Source organism: Schistocerca cancellata, chromosome 2 (genome assembly GCF_023864275.1).
Source record: "Schistocerca cancellata isolate TAMUIC-IGC-003103 chromosome 2, iqSchCanc2.1, whole genome shotgun sequence".
Lineage (NCBI taxonomy): Eukaryota > Metazoa > Arthropoda > Insecta > Orthoptera > Acrididae > Schistocerca > Schistocerca cancellata.
The window spans coordinates 283,512,531-283,529,507 of NC_064627.1; the positions used below are offsets into that span (position 1 = coordinate 283,512,531).

At 45.5% G+C, this 16,977-nt stretch overlaps 1 long non-coding RNA gene across 1 annotated transcript in view; it reads left to right on the forward strand.

Annotated features, from left to right (window-relative positions):
- LOC126161625 (uncharacterized) overlaps window positions 1-16,977 on the forward strand; it is a 1,324,793-nt gene that overhangs the window by 579,082 nt on the left and 728,734 nt on the right. The gene's annotated exons all lie outside the window — the stretch shown is intronic.

Here is a 16,977-nt window from a genome sequence, read left to right on the forward strand (position 1 = left end):
GTGTACTAAGTTTTTGTTCTTAAATTCACTTGCCGACCATATTTCGTTCCAGGCCGTTCTCGGCTCAAAGGCTTGTAGTTCTTCACCGATTTTCCAAAAAGGTGATCTGGATTTAAGCCTGTTTGTCGGTGTCAGATCTTGGTGGATAGGGAGGTCCGGGTTGTCTATAATTTTCCTGTAGGTTTTTAGGGATAGCTGTGATCGCCTGATTTCTGGAGGCTCTATGTTCGCCAGTACAGGAAGCCATGCACAGGGGGTGGCCCTGAGTGTTCCCGAGATTATTCGCAGTGTCTCCCTCAGCTGGACATCCACTTTAGATACGTGTGCACTTCTTCTCCAGAATGGTGAACTGTATTCAGCTACACTGTAGACAAGGGCTAGTGTTGAAGTTCTCAAAGTGCTCGCTCCACATCCCCATGTTGTTCCAGCCAGTTTCGAAAGGATAGCATTGCGGGATTTTAGTTTTTGCTTTGTGTCTTCGAGGTGTGAGCTGTACGTTAGGGTCCGGTCTAGTTTCACTCCCAAATATTTAGGCTTATCCTCATGTCTTATGCTTTGGCCATTCGAAAAGATCTGTAATTTTCTGTGTGTCTCTCTGTTGTTGAGGTGCATTATAGTGCTGGTTGTTTTGTTGGGGTTGGGAAGTAGGTGCCACTTGGAGTAATAAGTGTTCAGGACTTCAAGGTCTGCATTCAGTGTTTCGTCGAGATCGTTGTAGTTTTTACTCTGATATGCGATGGCCAGGTCATCTGAATATGCAAATTTGTGTGATTTAGTCTGGCAAGTCAGCTATATATAGACTGAAGAGAGTGGGTGCTAGTGCCGAACCCTGTAGCAGACCATTATTCAGAACCATGCTCTTACTTCTTCTAATAATACCGCGACTGCACCTGGGCTCTTCAGTAGTTGTGTACTCACCTGATGATGGCCGGACGTCTCTGGGCCGAAATATCGTGGCAGAATGTCGACGGGATCCGGCTGCATACCCGGAAATTATTAGAAGAAGAAATACGCCGGGAAAATTTCAGAAGTCACATGCTCTTACTGTTCGTATCATGGAGTGAGACCTTGATTTTCCTGTTCGTTAGTATGTTCTTCAGTAGTTTGTAAGTCTGCTTGCAATTTATGATTCTAGTTAGCTTAAGCAGTAACCCTTCAATCCATACTGTGTCGTAAGCTGATGTGAGGTCTATGAGGACCAGGCCAGTTTTCATCTTGTTCTGGAAGCCTTTCTCAATATAGGTTGTGAGGGACAGCACTTGATCGCAGCAGTTTCTACCTGCTCGGAAACCCGCTTGGTATGTTGGGAGGTTGGCTTCGATGTATGGAGTTAATCTAGTCAGCAATATTCTCTCGAATAATTTATAGGAGGTACATAGCAGGGATATTGGTCTGTAATTCCTAGGATTATCTCCAGTCTTTCCGGGTTTCAGCACTGCGATGACTTTTGCTTCTTTCCATTCCTTAGGCACAACCCCCGTGCTGATGCATTCCGTACAAAGTTTGGCCAGCCACCTTCTTCCTAAAGTTCCCAATTCCTTTAAGAATTCTGGTAGGATGTTGTCGGGTCCGGCTGCTTTTCCTGTCTTCATTAGCTTCAAGGCCTGGGATATCTCTTCTGTCTCCACTTCTTTTACAATGCCCATGTTGGTTGGATTATTAAGCAATAAACTGCTTAGCTCTTGGGAAATTTCTCTCTTTTCGGCTGTTTTTAGCTGGATTTTGGAGGTCTGTTTCAGGACAGCTGCAATCTCAGATGCGCTGGTTCCAAGAGTCGGCCTGTTAGGCGCTGTGGCACCGCCTAATTTCCTCAGCAGGCCCCAGCTCTTCCTGCTGGAGTGGGTAAAATCAAGATTTTCCATCGCCTCCTTCCATCTACTCCTACGTTCCTCATTCATGGCGTTGATCAGTTGGTCTGCAGTCTCCTCGTCCCCAGTCTTCTCATATTCCTCCAGTAGTGTTTCACACTCTTTCGTCCAGCAGGGGGTGTATTCCTTTCTCGATCCTCGTGGAATTGCATTTAGGGCCGCTTTTTGTACTATTTTTACGAATCTTTTGTAGTTCTCAGGTTTTGGTGGTATCCGATTTATCGTTTTCTCAACATAGGATCGGTATTTATTCCAGTCAGCTTTCCTCAGGTTCCACCGGGGGATTGGGGGGCTTTTTATGACTGGGATTGATAGTCCGATCTCCACTATTACTGGATTGTGCTGGCTCCGGGGGAACGCCTCGAGGACCCTTCTTATAGCTCGCACGGGTGTACCTGTCGCTCCACGTGTGACGAAGGTCAGGTCAGGTGTTGACGTTGTGCCCCACGCCTTTGATTTGAAGGTCGCTGTGTCCTTGGGGTCGAAAAGGAGGTGTAGGTCCCGGTTGTCTGCCCAGTCACTTAGTCTAGTCCCTTCAGCTATAGATCTCGGGTATCCCCACCTGGTGTGCTGAGAGTTAAAATCGCCAGCGTGAACTGCTGGGTGGTTAGCCTCGGGTAGGATACCTGTGGGCCATTTCCGTGATGGAGGTTTGTAGACATTATACAGTGTCATCTCTCCCAGTTTTATGCCTATCGCATGCTCTGCTGGTACCACTTTGGTGTCCAAATTCCTTAGGATTTCGTTCTTCACTAGGGTGGCTATGCCATGTTTGTCGTGTCCAGTGTAGCTCACAGCTGTAAATCCTGGTATTTTGAGTCGATTGATGGTTTCATCTGTGAGGTGGGTCTCTTGTAGGAGTACGACACTTACTCGTTCTCTCGTTAAGATCTTTTCGAGGATTTCTCCCTTGGTCCTCGTGTAGCCTTCTATGTTCAACTGGCATACGTTCAGCTTCTTCATGCTAAGACTCTGCTCTATTTGCCTCTTTGTGGGCCGGGAGGCATTGTCGCCTCCGGCCGCCGTGGATGTGTAGACTTTTCGCCGCTGTACCATGTTACAGCGTTGCCCGGGGTACACCATCTAGGAGGTTGTCTACACTTCGTACCCCTGTAATACCCTGTATGTACTAAGATAAAAAAAAGGGCAGACACATTTTGCAAACGCAGCAGAGTTCAGTTCTGTGACGACAAACGAAGAGTGGATAACTCCAAATCGACAAAAAGGATCCTCAACATCTTTTATTCGAAATCTGAAACGAGAATAACCTGGCCTCTGAGTTTTTAATCGGTTGCATCTACATATAAAATTCTTTCTCTGTTCAACTCGCATTAAAACTCGAGCTTTCGAAGATATTCAGCATCTTTTCCGTCAACTCTTGAAGAAGAAAATGTCTTCGAAAGTTCGAGTTTTGTCTCATGCAAGTCTTACCTTGAACACAGGGAGAATTTTGTGCAGTGATGCCCTTGAACGTGACTACCAAAATACAAGATTAACATTAATAAAACCGACAAACTGCAGGGACGGATTCCTGACTGGAAATGGAGGAAAAAGATGCCGTGAACATATATCCGGAAATGCATCGTTGTCACGTAGATGCGCTGACTAACGGAAGTTCCTCTGATCATGTCCCGTGTATTTCTTGTGTGTTGCAGACTGTGTGATTGACGCAGCGTACAGTAGACAGCAGAATGGTCTGGTATTTATGTCGGGAAGAAGTCGGGATGGTGTTTGTGTACGACCAGGCAGATGGAAACGGTCGAGAGGCAGCACTGCTATACCAAAACAAGTACCCTCACAGACACCAACGACATCACACAACATTTCACGCTCTTTTTGGGCGGACGGCCTTTGTGGCCGAGCGGTTCTAGGCGCTACAGTCTCGAACCGCGCGACCGCTACGGTCGCAGGCTCGAATCCTGCCTCGGGCATGGATATGATGTCGCCGCGTTGGATTAGCCAAGCAGTCTAAGGCGCTGCAGTCATGGACTGCGCGGCTGGTCCCGGCGGAGGTTCGAGTCCTCCCTCGGGCACGGCTGTGTGTGTTTGTCCTTGGGATAATTTAGGTTAACTAGTGTGTAAGCCTAGGGACTGATGACCTTAGTACTTAAGTCCCATAGGATTTCACACACATTTTTTTTTGTGTGTGTGTGTGTGTGATGTCCTTAGGTTAGTTAGGTTTAAGTAGTTCTAAGTCTAGGGGACTGATGACCTCATATGTTAAGTCCCATAGTGCTCAGAGCCATTTGAACGTGTTTTTCTTTTTCTTTTTGGGCGTTTATGTGATCATGGGACCTTTCAGACAGACGATCGTGCAGGGGGGCGGGGACTGTGCGCACCGCATACCAGATTTGGAGGACCGCGTTCTGCCTCTCGACCATTTGCTTGACCGTACACAAACATCATCTTGTCTTGTTTCCGACATGAATAGTGGACCAGTCTGCAGCTTACTGTGCGCTGCATCAATCACACAGCCTTCAACACACAAGGAACACAAGGCATGTGGTCAGAGGAACTTTCTTTCGTCAGTGCCATCTACTGTGGCAACGATGCATTTCCGGACACGTGTTCGTATGACCTTTTTTCCTCCATTTCCAGTCAGGAATCCGTCCCAGACATTCGTCGATTTTATTCATGTTCAGCTGGTATATATAGAGGAATAGGGATGCAACAGGAAGATACACAAAGCGGATAAATCTACAGAACAGCTGTAGTGACATTTCGGACTTTCCCACATCAGACTGATTATTAGTATTAAATGATAGGGTGAATATCGTTCTAGTCATAATAAATTGATGAAAAGCAAACAAACAGAAAACAATAAACGCGAGCGACTGTCATTAGCTTATCGTTGTCCTTAGATGACTGAATACCGAAATAAATAATTAATTAATTGGTTTAGTGCCAGCCTTTTTGAGATAGCAGTACTAAACAACTTACAGCTGAAGCGCATGAAGAAAATAATAAATTTGTTCAAACTGACGGGAAGTAATCAAAGTTCAGGAATAAGTAAAAACATCAACATTTTCCGGTGACGTTTTAATGCTTTCGGATACGGCAGACTTGGAAATTTAGTTGAACAGAATGGATAGTGTCTTGAAAAGAGGTTATTAGAACGTAGGAGTGTAGTCGAATTAAAGCAGGCGACGCTGAGGAAATTCGATAGGGAAATCAGATTTTAAAGTTAGTAGATGGGTTTCGTTGTTTGGGCAAAATTTGTTGACATCAAATACAAATTGAAGTGTTAGAAATTTTCTCTGAAAGTATTTGGTGTGAAGCCTTATATGGAAACGAAACTTGGATGACAAACAGTACAGAGAGGAAAACAACAGAAACTGTGTTGAAATGTGGAGCTACAGAAAGATGCTGAAAACTGGACACCTAGATCGAATAACTCATGAAATTACTGTTCCTTGAAGAGGCAGAGACGAAAATAAAAAGAAAGGTTAGGAGTGCGATTAAAATTCAGAGTGAAAGGATATCATTTGTAAGATCCTCTGATGATATTGCTATCCTCAATGAAAGTGAAGAAGAATTACAGGATCTGTTGAAAGGAATGAACAATCTAATGACTACAAAATACCCATTGAGGGTAAAGCGAAGAAAGACAACATTGTTGAAGAGTAGTACCGACATTTTATGGTCACGCACCACACGCGAGTGGAATAGAAGGAGTTAAATGACGCTTTTTGGGACATGCTGCGACTACACATTTAACAGCTTTGAGGTTGTGCAGAAAAGACATTATTAATAATATTAAATGTGCCATGGTTTATAAGAAATTCAACAATTCTCAATTTCCTTAATACCGGAATAAATTTCTGCTTCAAAGAAAATGTCCATAATCATACTTTGTTATAAGGATTGTAGTGTTATAGAGAACATAAGGTCAAACCAAGACGTGTTATACCTGTCAGGTGTAATTGGGTATGTCGGATATTTGCGCAACAGACATTTGAGAAATTGAAGACTTCCAACATTTCATTTAGTAAAAGATTTTTATTTAACATTTTGACGATACATAGGCCTAGTAGGATTTACTCGAATAAAAATGAAAAATACGTGCCGGTATACATTTTAAATAATTATATACAATACAGTACGATTAAAATAGGGTTAAGATAAGGAGATGGTCTATCACCACTGCTCTTCAGCTGTGCTCTTGAATACTTGATGAGAGAATGGTACAAAGAGAATCCTAAAAACATAACAATTGGAACCAAGAAAGATTATACAAACCTAAATTCTGTAGGATTCGCAGATTACTTGGCATTACTAGCTAATAATGTCCAAGAAGCTAGAAATCAAATAATGAGCCTGCAAAGTCTGAAGCAACAAGTAGGATGGATCAAGGAAATTAAAGAGGATGTGGGAGAACTTGATATAACCTTGGATGATCTGCAAAACAAGATAGAAAATCTGAAGAAACTCAAAGACAGGAAAATAAGATTTAACCCAATAGTCGACAAACGACACACAATGAAAAGGTTATTTACAGGTGAGGAAAGACAGGAAAGATCAGAACAAAAGAAAAGATACTGGGCAATTAAGAAAGAACGAAACATGCGCTTACTGAAGAAGAAGACGAGGAAATGGTTGACTAAAGTGGTCCAGTGAAGCCGTAAAAGCAAATAATAACAGTACAATGCAATACGGATTTATTCACTGAATTCCCGGAAACAGTTTATTCTCTTCTTTAAACACATATGATAATTACATTTGTACACATGAATAGTGTCTGTCCTCTACAATTTGGTCTTGTACATCTTTGCCTTGTTTCTTTAACATGAGGCTTATGACCTACTCTACGCCACTTCGGTTAGACTCATCTGATGATGATGATGATGTCTGGTTTGTGGGGCGCTCAACTGCGTGGTTATCAGCGCCCGTACAATTACCCAATCTGTGCCCAGTCCAATTTCGCCACTGTCCTGGATGATGATGAAATGATTAGGACAACACAAACACCCAGTCATCTCGAGGCAGGTGAAAATCCCTGACCCCGCCGGGAATCGAACCCGGGACCCCGTGCTCGGGAAGCGAGAACGCTACCGCGAGACCACGAGCGGCGGACGGGTAGACTCATCTGTTAACGGCTTTGCTGGACCGTGATGCTTTCTGCATAGTTGCTTTGTCTTTCTACTGGTTGAAGGCCTATCTCTCTTATTCTTCATGTCTTCTCTCTGCTTGCAGAGTGCCTCTGATATTCTGGATTTGAATTCTGGATCATTATGTTTACTATTGGAATTTTGAAATTGTCACAGTCCCTCTGTGCAAGTGGTACACGAGCTTTGAAATCTACATCTGTAATTCGTGCAGCATGAAACCACCGGGATCCATCGCTAATAGAATTTATGTTTCAGTGTTAACAGTGCAATGGAATTTCCACAACGCAGTAAAAATTAAATGTAACCAGTCAAAACAATGTTGAGGTCGGGTGAGTTACTACAAACCTGTAAATTAAAGTATATACAATTACATAATGAACACAAGTGGTCACGGAAGCATTCTGGTGCTACAAATCGACGGAAATATTTGCTTTCGCGTCACCTGATTTCAACTCCTGCATGCGCCCATAAAGGTAAATAAACGCTCAGTGACGCGTATTTTATACAAACAGTATTTTCGAATTCATTTGACACGCAACTAGTTAATACATCAAAAAGCGATTTCCGCCACGTCACAGACACTATAGAACGAACAAATAATTTTCAGAACTGAACTTACCTCTTTATCTAGGTGCATTGGTCCAAACAATGACAATATAGTTGTGTGCGTCGTGAACAGCATGTCTCTCTAGAAGTACCCCAAATATACAGGAGACGGAAGCACAGGTCAGAGGCGTCGTAGTTTCGTTAGAATCTACACGTATCGTCACTGGCACTCAAAAACAATTATTCGCGTCGCTTTCGTATGGTGCGAATTCGCTGCGCTCGGCATTAAGGCGTTAAGAGGTAAAACTGTAGCGGGAAAGTTCACTCCATATCTGCTTTTACAGCAAACTTCGTTACTCGGCCAATACCATAATTCTTAAGTGACAGTGATACAGTGATCCTTCACTAGCACAACCATAAATGTCTGAAGGTGATACTGTTCATCAGTAATACAAAATGAGGCTGCAATACAAACCCGTATTATAATCACGTATTCATGTATGCTGACAGACCAGAACTCTCTGTCAATAATAATTTACTATTTTTCGTAGCAGTGAAGCATGTTAGCCAACACTTAAGTATAAGAATCCATGCAAGCCGGCGGTGTTTAAAATTTAATTATGAACTAACCAGATTGTAACATAAGGAATACATATCTATGTATCCATCTGCAGTTTGTCACGTTGTGGTGTTTTTTTTTTTTTTTTAACTACGTACATGTTAACTTTTTGCCCTGTTATTATTATATTAGTTTGTAGTTGGGCGTAAAGACCCTTAGGTCAGAACCCTAAAGAGAAAACAGGAAAAAAAGAAGGAATGGTGTTGAAGTGGTGCTTCCCGCCACACAAGGTACGTTGACGTGCACATTTCGAGTGCTAAGGTAGGTGCAGATCATGTCATACAACGCCTCGTATTTGTTTTTTACAAAAAGTAAAGACTGTTGCATACACCTGTGTGCAGCTGTCTCCGTGTGCTGTGTAACGAGCGACGCTGCTGACCCCGATGTCAGCGGCGACAGGTATGTAACGGGAGAGACAGCGGGGAGCCGCGTGGGGCCTTGACCCCGGCAATCGGCCGACAGCCCCCTCCCCTCCCCCTCCTCTACCCCCCCCCCTCCACTCCAGCTCTTCCCCGCAAGCCGGTCCCCCTACTCGCGCCAACGTGCACTTTCTCTCGGCCGTTGCGCCTGCCGCTACTGTTGTAGGAATCGACTTCTCAGATCGGCAGCGCCGAATGTCGTCACTTATAGTTCTTAAATCTGTCTAAGGCTGGGTTCTCTCACGCGCTGAAAAATTAAACTTTTATTCACTTTTTTATGCACACACGTCTTGATGGCACTTGATAGATATGTTACAGCTAACTAGTTTCGTCTAATGAGTCACTATCAAAGCTAAAAATTCAAAAGACAAAGTTTTTAGTGGGATATCCCAGGACACAAGAGCTGTGCACTGAACCATTGAATGGAGAAAATAAATACCATGCTGCGGATTTAGTGGCAGTTATTTAAAGACCAGTTTTAATGTTGGCGTAAATGAAGTTGCAAAGGTAAGGTTTGTACAGATGCAGTTAGAAGGGGGAGCTCTCACACATTGACTAATCAGCAAGCTGAACAGTTTACTGATTACGAAACTTTTAAAGTTATAATCATTTTATGGTCGAAGCTCTTCCCTTAGCCGTCTCCTTTGCTTTCCAACGCGTAATAAGGAAATGTGGTTCTGCCTTGAGCAGACAATTTTTCTTGTTTTACTACCCATACATATTTCGGAGAAATTTCTCCATCTCCAGGGCATTTTATTTATTTTCTGTGGAACACTATACAAAGGTTTTATGCATTATGATACTTACCAGCAGGGTGGAAGTCAATTGTACCTGTGTTGAAAATACCGAGAAGTCTTTTTGACAGCAACACTAATATTAGCGGATATATTTATTCTTCATGGTAATATTTCTGTCAATGCTTATAGTAATGTAAATACTACAATCTCAAAAGCTGGTAATTATCATAATCTATAAATACTTTGTATATTGTTCAACAGATGATAAATAAAATCCGCCGAAGATGCAGGAACTTCTGCGAAAGATATGTGGGTAGTAAGACAAAAATTAAAAAAAAAATTGTGTTTGCTCAAGGCAGAAGCACATTTCCTTATTACATATTTTGAAATTATGTTTTTAAACAAATACTGGCGGCAAGCTAAGCAACTAAATTTGCAGAATGATTTCTTGCGTGGGCCAGGTTGTAATAGTGCGAAGAAAAGCATGAGGGAATTTTGTACCACGAAGTTAAGTAAACTGATTCATTTAGGAAGATCACGGAAGGAGGGGGACGGGGGAGAGTGGATGCTGACAGAAATCTTTACGTTATAAAGTTGACTTCAGAATTACTGCAGCGGAAAGTTTTTAAATTTTTATGGACAGTATGCATAGGTCTGTGTGTAATAGGCCAAAGTTGATAGAGCATAGGGAAATCAATAATAAATACATTATGTAAAGGCGGCTAGCCAACGCGAGTGTAAAGGCGCGACACAAAAATCGAAATTTAAAGTACTGTTTTAAGTACGGTATAGTTCACACAGCAGTGCTACGGTTTTGGTGATACAATTAATAAGTGATCGCGCCGTAATCCTTATTCTGTATCAAGTAACAAGGAGTTCCATTCGTCTTGAACTAGTCATTCGTGCGTCCGACCGCGTTGAGCGTGCGAGTATGAAAAGTGTCGACGTCGGAATCCGGATAAGCGCTGCAGGTTTCGGAGATCCCTCGGTGCTTTCGGCCGTCACCAGGCCACGTAGGCACGCAGCTGGACGTGATGCGCAGGATGTTCCCCGCCAGCGATGCGCTGATTAACGCGATTCAGGTGGCCGCTTAAAAAGCAGCTACCGCTTAACTAAGCGGCATTTGAAGATAAAAAATAATTAGCGGCTGTTCATTAGGCGGGCGCCAGGCCACTGCCAACGGCACGCCGCTGTCCGCGCGGCGGTCCCTGAACCGCTCCGTGCTCTCTACATCTACACGTCTACACCTTACGGCGTGTGGCGGGGGGTACAATGTCACCCTTCCTTGTTACATTCGCACTGAGAAGAACGACTGTCAGTAAACTTCCCTAAGTGCTCCTAATTTCTCCGACTTGCTCGTCCTGGGCATTCCGCGACACGTATATGGGAGGAAGTAATATGTTGACCGACTCTTCTTGAAACATATGCTTTCGCAGTTTCTGTAGTACACCTCTCCGTGATGCCACTCTTGTGTCGTCTGCATCTCTGCAACGCCCTCGCGGCCATAAATCGATCCTGCGATGAATGGCGGCCCTTTTCGTTGGATCTTCTGTCTCTCTTCTATCGAGGCCTACGAGAAAGGCAGGACGCGGCGCGTACGTCACAGCACTTAATGGTGACAGCAGCCATCTGCTGCGGGAAGCGAGTAACCGTTTCACGAGTTTAATAATTTCTAACTTCGCGTTTTAATGCTTGTGAGCTCTCGACAGCTCACGACAGCCTCAAGACCCGTAGCGGTTACCTCTTCAGTTACATATTTATTTGCTGTGGGCCCTGCACGGAGCCGAGCGTTCGCTAAGTGTGGCGGGACAAGGCGACTAGTATGACGTCAGACGTTCGTTCAAGGGCCCTGCTTCTATTAACCCACACTATTGAGCAATTCTCAAGCATCGGTCGAACAAGTGTTTTGTAAGCCACTTCTTTTGTGAATGAATAAGGTTCTCCTAACAAACGTCAACGTGACATCTCCTTTTATTACAATAAATTTTACGTGGTCGTTAGATTTTAAGTTGCTCCGTCAGGTTATTCGTACGTATTTTGCGGTTGTTGCCTTTTTTAGTGATTCATTGCCATTAGCGTAACAGAACTGTAATGGATGCCTTCGCCTATTTATATGCCATGTGCTACATTTATGCCGGCCGGAGTGGCCGTGCGGTTCTAGGCGCTACAAAAATGGTTCAAATGGCTCTGAGCACTGTGGGACGCAACATCTTAGGTCATAAGTCCCCTAGAACTTAGAACTACTTAAACGTAACTAACTTAAGGACATCACACACACCCATGCCCGAGGCAGGATTCGAACCTGCGACCGTAGCAGTCCCGCGGTTCCGGACTGCAGCGCCAGAACCGCTAGACCACCGCGGCCGGCCTAGGCGCTACAGTCTGGAACCGAGCGACCGCTACGGTCGCAGGTTCGAATCCTGCCTCGGGCATGGATGTGTGTCATGTCCTTAGGTTAGTTAGGTTTAAGTAGTTCTAAGTTCTAGGCGACTGATAACCTCCGATGTTAAGTCTCATAGTGCTCAGAGCAATTTGAACCATTTTTTGCTACATTTATCTAAGTTCAGGCCCATGTGGCACTCCCTGCAACGAGCATCGGATACAGTGCAGGTCTTCCTACACTATAATATTTTGCCGTTTGTGTAGGCAACAGCATTGTCTGCGAACATCCTCGTGGATCTTCCGCCTTTGTTCACTCACTCGACCAGAACTTTTCGATTGTCCAGTACACTGTCATGCAGACCTAAAGGCTACATCCACACGACTGCTCTGCAGTTCACACTTAAGTCCCTGACACAGGGTTCATAGACCCATTTTCACATTATTTCTTTACCGTTCCACTGTCGAATAGTGTGAAGGAAAAACGATCACTTAAATCTCTCTGTGCGAGCTCTAATTTATCTTATTTTATTTCTTCATGCGTAGGTGGGCGACAACAAAATACACTCCTGGAAATTGAAATAAGAACACCGTGAATTCATTGTCCCAGGAAGGGGAAACTTTATTGACACATTCCTGGGGTCAGATACAACACATGATCACACTGACAGAACCATAGGCACATAGACACAGGCAACAGAGCATGCACAATGTCGGCACTAGTACAGTGTATATCCAGCTTTCGCAGCAATGCAGGCTGCTATTCTCCCATGGGGACGATCGTAGAGATGCTGGATGTAGTCCTGTGGAACGGCTTGCCATGCCATTTCCACCTGGCGCCTCAGTTGGACCAGCGTTCGTGCTGGACGTGCAGACCGCGTGAGACGACGCTTCATCCAGTCCCAAACATGCTCAATGGGGGACAGATCCGGAGATCTTGCTGGCCAGGGTAGTTGACTTACACCTTCTAGAGCACGTTGGGTGGCAAGGGATACATGCGGACGTGCATTGTCCTGTTGGAACAGCAAGTTCCCTTGCCGGTCTAGGAATGGTGGAACGATGGGTTCGATGACGGTTTGGATGTACCGTGCGCTATTCAGTGTCCCCTCGACGATCACCAGTGGTGTACGGCCAGTGTAGGAGATCGCTCCCCACACCATGATGCCGGGTGTTGGCTCTGTGTGCCTCGGTCGTATGCAGTCCTGATTGTGGCGCTCACCTGCACGGCGCCAAACACGCATACGACCATCATTGGCACCAAGGCAGAAGCGACTCTCATCGCTGAAGACGACACGTCTCCATTCGTCCCTCCATTCACGCCTGTCGCGACACGCTTGGAGGCGGGCTGCACGATGTTGGGGCGTGAGCGGAAGACGGCCTAACGGTGTGCGGGACCGTAGCCCAGATTCATGGAGATGGTTGCGAATGGTCCTCGCCGATACCCCAGGAGCAACAGTGTCCCTAATTTGCTGGGAAGTGGCGGTACTGCACTGCGTAGGATCCTACGGTCTTGGCGTGCATCCGTACGTCGCTGCGTCCGGTCCCAGGTCGACGGGCACGTGCACCTTCCGCCGACCACTGGCGACAACATCGATGTACTGTGGAGACCTCACGCCCCACGTGTTGAGCAATTCGGCGGTACGTCCACCCGGCCTCCCGCATGCCCACTATACGCCCTCGCTCAAAGTCCGTCAACTGCACATATGGTTCACGTTCACGCTGTCGCGGCATGCTACCAGTGTTAAAGACTGCGATGGAGCTCTGTATGCCACGGCAAACTGGCTGACACTGACGGCGGCGGTGCACAAATGCTGCGCAGCTAGCGCCATTCGACGGCCAACACCGCGGTTCCTGGTGTGTCCGCTGTGCCGTGCGTGTGATCATTGCTTGTACAGCCCTCTCGCAGTGTCCGGAGCAAGTATAGTGGGTCTGACACACCGGTGTCAATGTGTTCTTTTTTCCATTTCCAGGAGTGTATTTTCGCATTCGGAGGGCAAAGCTGGAGACCGAAATATCGCGAAAATAACTCACAGCAACGAAGAATTCCTTTGTTTTAACGATTGCTACCCCAACTCACGTACAATAACCGTGACACACTCTCCCTGATCCGCGATAATGCAAAACTTTTCCGATGACCTCCGTGAACAATCATATCTAGTAACGGTACAATACCGTAGAGCTACAGCAGAGGACGGACAGGCGAAGTTTAGCTAGTCTCTTTAGTAGATTTGGTGCACCTTCTACGTGTTCTGCCAAAAACACGCATTATACGAAACATGGAGAACTCCAAAGTGAGTATTTTGAGAAAAGGATGTAATGGTCAGCAATGAATATTTAGTTCCATTGATGCCAGCTACTAGCACCTTCTCGCAACAATTTAAGCTCACGGCAGCTGCCCTGTCACTCCCAATGTCTGCATTATAGTGGCCCATAATAATTACTGCTCTCACATACACTGAGGTGGCAAAAGTCATCGAATACCTCTTAATGTCTGTCGGTCTTCCTCTTGCACGGTGAAGTGCAGCAACTCGACGTAGCATGTACTCATAAGCCGGCCGGGGTGGCCGAGCGGTTCTAGGCGCTACAGTCTGGAACCGCGCGACCGCTACGGTCGCAGGTTCTAATCCTGCCTGGGGCATGGATGAGTGTGATGTCCTTAGTGGTGGTTAGTTAGGTTTCAGTAGTTGTAAGTTCTAGGGGACAGATGACTTCAGAAGTCCCATAGTGCTCAGAGCCATTTTTTTGGACTCATAAACGCGCTGGAAGTCCCCTGCAGAAATACTGAGCCATGCTGCCTCTATAGCCATCCATAATTGCGAAAGTGTTGACGGTGAAGGATTTTGTGCACGAACTGACCTCTCGATTATGTTCCATAAATGTTCGATGGGATTCACGTCGGGCGACCTGGGAGTCCCTAACAATCGCTCGAACTGCCCAGAATGTTCTTCGATCCGGTCGCCAACAGTTGTGGCCCGGTGACATATTGGTTAATCATCCATAAAAATGGAGAACAGAAATGACTGGAAACAGTCTCCAAATAGCCGAACATAATCACTTCTAGACAATGATCACTTCAATTGGAACAGAGGACCCACTCCATTCCACGTAAACACAGCCCACACCATTATGGAGCCACCACCAGCTTGGTTCAAATAGCACTGATCACTATGGGACTTAACATCTGAGGTCATCAGTCCCCTAGAACTTAGAAATACTTAAATCTAACTAACCTAATGACTCTCACACATCCATGCCTGAGGCAGGATTCGAACCTGCGATCGTAGCGGTCGCGGTTCCAGAGTGAAGCGCCTAGAACCGCTCGGCCACACTGGCCGGCCACCAGCTTGCACAGTGCCTTGTTGACAACTTGGATCCATGGCTCTGCGGGGCCTGCGCCCCTCTCGAACACTACCATCATCTCTTATCAACTAAAATCGGAACTCATCTGAGCTGCTCACGGCTTTGCAGTCGTCTAGGGTCCAACCCATATGGTCACGAACCTAGGAGAGGCGCTGCAGGCGATGTCGTGATGTTAGCAAAGGCACTCTCCTCGGTCGTCTGCTGCCATAGCCCGTTAACGCCAGATTTCGCCGCACGGTCGTAACGGATATGTCGGTCATACGTCCCAAATTTATTTCTCCACACAAACGCCACCGTTCTCGGCTGTTAAGTGAAGGCCGTCGGTCACTGCGTTGTCCGTGGTGAGAGGTAATACGTGAAATTTGGTATTCTCGGCACATTCTTAACAGTGTGGATCTCGGAATACCGAAATCCGTAATGATTTCCGAAATGGAATGTCCCATGCGTCTAACTGCAACTACCATTCCGCGTTGAGAGTCTGTTAATTCCCGTCGTGCGGCCATAATCTCGTCGTAAATCTTTTCACATGAATCGTCCGAGTACAAATGACAGCTCCGCTAATGTATTCTCCTTTTATAGCTTGTATACGCGGTACTACCGCCATCTGTATATCCCATGACTCTTGTCACCTCAGTGTACTCGTCTTGTCCATTGTCCAATGAGATAAGCAGCTGAGCCCATACCAGGAAGATCCCTTATAGTTTGGACTGGGCTTTCACACACCAGTGACTTCACGTAAGCAATAGCAAAAAATCTACTGTGGACTTACCACGGACGGTTGTAAAGGCTGAATAAAGTGTTCCCTGGCTACAAAAATTTATTGCTAAGAAAGTATGCTAGATACTTTGCCGTGTGCTGCAAATGGTGGATTTCATACATAGAGATTGTAACGTGCTCAGTTTGTTTCCCGTGTCTGTTTTTTTCCATGTCCTTGCCAATATCTCTTCCGCCACCGTCTCTACAGCATGTTGTTTTTGTGCCGTAAGAGTTTGCATATTAGAAACTGGTGGACCCTATCCTGAACGCAACCACACAACAAAGATCAAGAGGTGCCTTGTCTGGTAGGCTTGGTGGACTTGTGTGGGGCTGTCCCATCTGTCCGGAAAGCTTTCATCCCATAGCTGGTGAACACATAACTCACAGCATATTGGTGCAACATCTTGTTAAAACACTAAACATAGTCTAAATTCATGTAAGTGGGGTACAACAGGTGTAGGTAATCTGTTGCTGCTGGTCGGAGTGGCCGTGCGGTTCTAAGCGCTACAGTCTGGAGCCGAGCGACCGCTACGGTCGCAGGTTCGAATGCTGTCTCGGGCATGGATGTGTGTGATGTCCTTAGGTTAGTTAGGTTTAAGTAGTTCTAAGTTCTAGGGGACTGATGACCTTAGATGTTGAGTCCCATAGTGCTCAGAGCCATTTGAACCATTTTTAATCTGTTGCTATATTGGTAGGCTCAGTGAAAAAGAACTGTTCTATAACTTTGCATTCACTGTACCACGGTATGGGCTTTCCACGACCGCTAGATCCAGACATTGTGCCTATTTATTTCCCCGGAAATGTGGAAAGTCGATTCGTCGAAAAAACAAACTTGGTAAAGTAGTCACTTTGTGCATCAATACGTCCCATCATGTTCCCTCTAAACTCGGCACGTCTGGTCCTATCATCTGGTTGCCAAGTTTGCGCGTAGCGAGCGAGAGAATATGAAAATTTCACGCGTAGTTTTTGAAGGCCATCTATAAGTTGCGGGTGCATGAAACGACGTCGGTAGGGACAGCTGAATCACCTTGTATATTTCTACGAGAGGCTGAAAATACCGCTACAGTTGTAAAGTTCTTTTATTTAAGGTTCTTTTATTTAACGTGTGTTAAATAAAAGAGCCTTCTGTAGCCGTATTTTCAGTCTCTGGTAAAATGCTCAGTTGCGGATCTTCCTCCGACAGGA